We start from the raw sequence: 4,453 nt of genomic DNA, 5'->3' as shown, positions 1-4,453 counted from the left end.
CCAACATTTGAAAAGTTCTGTAGTTATTCAAACTTTTGGGTTACAGCGATAAGCAGTAGGAAACAAATTGAAACATTGAGGTTTCATTGCTTTTCCTTCACTAATGGTTTCAATTCATCCTAATTTTTCTTTACACTATCTTTTTCCTCAAGATATCCTTTCTCTTTGAAACTCTATTTCTATTCTTGACATTTATGAGCCATCCCGCACTTGGTACAAAGTTTGTGATACTTAATACTTGATACTTAATATTAATATTAAATTAATATTGTATTTATACAATTTTTCAATTGTTCGAATTACCAAGTCCTTAAAAGTATATAAATTTTTTGAAATATGAAAAGATATTTAGGGAACTCTTGATTCTCCAAATTATGGCTGGTTTGAATCAACAGGAGTCCTCTGTACACATTTCGCATAATTCTCATTTTTATTACAAATATAGCTAATTTTTTCCCATATAATAAATAATAAATAGATTTATGTTTCAAACATGAACTTCACAATCAAGAATTACAAATTTTGGACACAGTTGTTGGTAAAAAATTTAGCCTTTCTACTGTCGGACCATTTGGATTAATGAAATGTTCATTATTCACAAGACTTCTGTTCTCCATTGAAAAATCGGTTTTTAGTGATAAATGAATCCACTACTCACTTTTTATTGTCAGTAAGAGGTTTTATAAACGGCACAAACCTTATAGCATCTTGCTTAAAGTCTCTGTTCAAAGTTCAATTCATTAATGCATAATGTTTATACTCTATTTATCGAAGAAAAATTATAAACGAAAACATATTCAAGCATAGTGCACATGATCAGAATTGAAAAAGCCAAAACCGAGTATGTAACAGGACAGCATTCAAGAAATAATTTGCGATTTCATACAACAGATTAATAATATATATTATATATATTAATAATGGATATAAAATGAACGATCAAAATATGGAACACATTTAGGGTTGTGGGTTTTCCGGAAAATTTTGAAACAGATAATTTTCCAAGCAACTAAATTAATATAGTATTGTAAAATTAAACTCTAGTTCATTAGAGACTGCAAGTAAATGAAATTGGAGCTTTTTATTAACTATGGAATGGATATGATGCCATTTTACCTCTTCAAACAAACAAACAAAAACACACAAAAAAAATCAAAATTAAATACTCATCAAGCATAGAAATCGTGGTTTAGAAATTTTTAATCATGTATAAAGCTGAAAAGATAAAATGTAATAATTCTATAATAATTGTTATGCATATATAATATCTCAGTGATCAATTAAATACAATATTGGAGCATATTTTATTTATTAAATTGATCAATGAATTTTTAAAATGAAAACAAAAGTATGTTCTAAAATAACGCATATTCTCTTTAAAAAAAATGAATCTTTTTTTATTAATGATTTTATGAAAAAGCTGAATTACTACAAAAGTGTATTTAAAATCGAAACAAATGAAAAATGAATGAAAAAATCAAACATAATATGATTATGATCATATTTTTTCTGCAAACATTTTTCTAACTGTGAAAGCACCAATATTCTATGATGTTGATGTCCTAACTTTCTAGGTCACTCTCAGAATTGGAAAGCACAAAGTGACTTAAATCAGAATCGCTGCTACAACTAGGTGAAAAATCTGCATCCATGTTTTCGTTTAACAGAAAATGATCATAATTAGAATTTAAAAAAATGACATTGTCATCGCTTAACAAATGAAGATTTTGTGAAACCGATACTAGTTTCGCAGTGCGTTCATCTGTCAATCTATTTCTCTTTTTTGTTTTAATGTTGCTAAATGCCTTCCAGTTGCGTTCACATGAAGCGGCAGTTGGGGGAATATTCAAAATTCTGACTGCAACCCTAGATAGTTCTCTTGTACTGCAATAACCTTTCCACCAAGTTGTTGAAGATATTTTACAGGCAGCTTTCCAAATAATGTCTTTACTTCAGTGCTTTTGTTTTGCTTGTATTCTGCTATATCTGACATTACTGTAACTTCATTGATACCAGGAGTATTTTTAGCAACTTCAATTATGGTTTCAATAGCTGTCATTAAATCATTTTCTGACAAATTTTGTCCACAATATCGTGGACCCAAAGTGCACTGGGTGAAAACAGAAATTGTATCTGTCAGTTAAAAATGATTTAACGGACTTTTCTCCTTCTTTGGTCAGGGGTGAAAAAGGCAATTGCTCGATTATTTTTGCATCGATTTTTTTTAAATATAACTCTAACTTCTGTATTGCTGCAGAAATGGGTAAAAGAAGGTTGTGTGTAGTCTGAACTTGCACCCAAAATATATCATTATCCAGTATCTGCTTCCGTATATTTGGAGGCAGTGATAATGTGTCATCTATAGCTGCAGATTGTAAGCAGTTCTTTATACGCAGCAAACTCTCCAAACATTTTGTTGCTGATCTCCATCTAGTTTCTGCTGGCAAAATAAGAGAACTTTCTTTCCCTTGTTTTTCTTTCTGGATTGCCTTCAATGTGGTGATTCTTAAACAATTTGACAACTGCCTTGGATTTTGACAATATTGTTCGAATTGAATTCAAACTTATTATATCTTTTGCCAAAAGGTTTAATCCATGAGCAAGGCAACCAAATATAATCATGTGAGGATATTGTTCCCATAACTTTTGCCAAGCTAATTGCATGTTCATGCATTAGCAGAGGATTTGTATTCAACAGGAAAGTCTGCTCGTAGAATTTTTGCCTTTCATATCACTAGCATCTTTATTTTAGGTGACCCATCTGCATTGCAACAAGGTAAAAATATTATCCGTTATTTGCTTATTTCTCGACCTGGTACGATCTTCTCTTGAGAACGAATCAGTGTTTTTTACAGCAACATCTTCCAGTAGAGGGCCGATTCGTCTGCGTTGTATATTTGAGTAGACACAAGATTTAATTGTCTTACCTTCTCTTTAAATGTAATCAAGAAAGAATTGATGACACTTTCATCATTGGATAGTTTTACAAATCCTGCCCTGCTAGCTCTAAAATTATCATTTCCATATGTTTCGATATAAAACTGTCTTGCTTTAGCAGATAAAATGTCATAGAAAATTGGGATATGCCTCGATCTTTGTCTAAAAAACCACACATACAAACGATTTTCCATTTCAGGAAACTCAGATTTTCGCAAAGTTTTTCTACGCCCTGGGCCAGAATAACACTATAAACACTGACTAATAGATCTCAAAAAATACACAATTGTACTGCTGGTTCCTAAAAAAATACATAAGACTCTTTAACTAGTTTTTTCAAAAAAATGAGCAGTGTATTTTAGTGCTACTAATATCTTAGTATTATATTTTATAAAAAATATTGGTCAAATGTTGATTTAGTGGCCATCAATGTCAATCAATCTGACTTAAAATTGATTTAAATTTGCAAAATACGTCAAAAGTCTTCACGTCAAATTGTTGATGTGTTTACACTGCTCAAAAAAATAAAATTCACTTTTAGATCGTATGAAAATTTTTAGGAACTAGCTGTACAAAACAAGCACTAAAATTGTTCTAAAATTAATCCTACCTGTCGATTTTAGACTTTTTCTGTTTTATGTCACGATTGTAGATCTTCCAACCCCATACTCAGCACACACAACACTTTTCCACTTTCTCCCTTGTCTTGTGTTTTCTTTTAGGTGCATTTTTATTTAAGCAAATATTAAAATAAAAACTCACTTATATCACCTAAAATGACACACCTGATCAATGGAGTCCCAGATATAAACAAAAGGGGAATCCCTGAACAACTAGTCATAATCTCTATAGGAAATAGGCCTAAAAGTAAAGATTCCGATTATCGAGTATTACGAAATTCGGATTAGAGACGTATTGAAATTACTTGTTCGGACTACTGAAGAAATCGGATTATCGAATGTTCGCATTATCGAGTCTGCACTGTATTTATTTCACTGATATGACATTACGTTACTCTCAATAGGATAATCAAAACATATGTACCCCTTCCCTACTAGTGCTACCTCCAGCGGATCTTTTCTAAGTTTTCTGAGCAAAAGTTCTAATCTCCCTGTACTAGGGAGAAGTATTTCCTTGCTCACCAAGTTAATAAATACATATATGTTGTTATGAAATTTTTTATTTAATTTGAAATAAAATATATTAATTTTTCTAAAAATATAACAATACCAAATTAAAGGAAACAAAGTATATGGTGCTAAAACAAAATGTGATTGGTAGAATATTCCTTTCTACAGGAATACATAGAGATTAAAGCAAGAAAGTACAAAAAATATGAGACAGAAAAAGCTCATGAATTCGAATACCTGGGAGCATCCCGGTCATATGAAAATGAAGACAGCACTGAAATAAATAAGAGAATGGCTGAAGGAAGTAGAGACGTGAATCTTTAAATAAATTAATAAGGACAAAAGAGTTATCTAGAGCTGCCAAAATTAGAATATACCAAACAAAT

This window comes from Diorhabda sublineata, chromosome 9, assembly GCF_026230105.1.
Source record: "Diorhabda sublineata isolate icDioSubl1.1 chromosome 9, icDioSubl1.1, whole genome shotgun sequence".
Lineage (NCBI taxonomy): Eukaryota > Metazoa > Arthropoda > Insecta > Coleoptera > Chrysomelidae > Diorhabda > Diorhabda sublineata.
The sequence above is the reverse complement of the archived record's forward strand: the minus strand, read 5'-3'. Positions refer to the sequence as shown.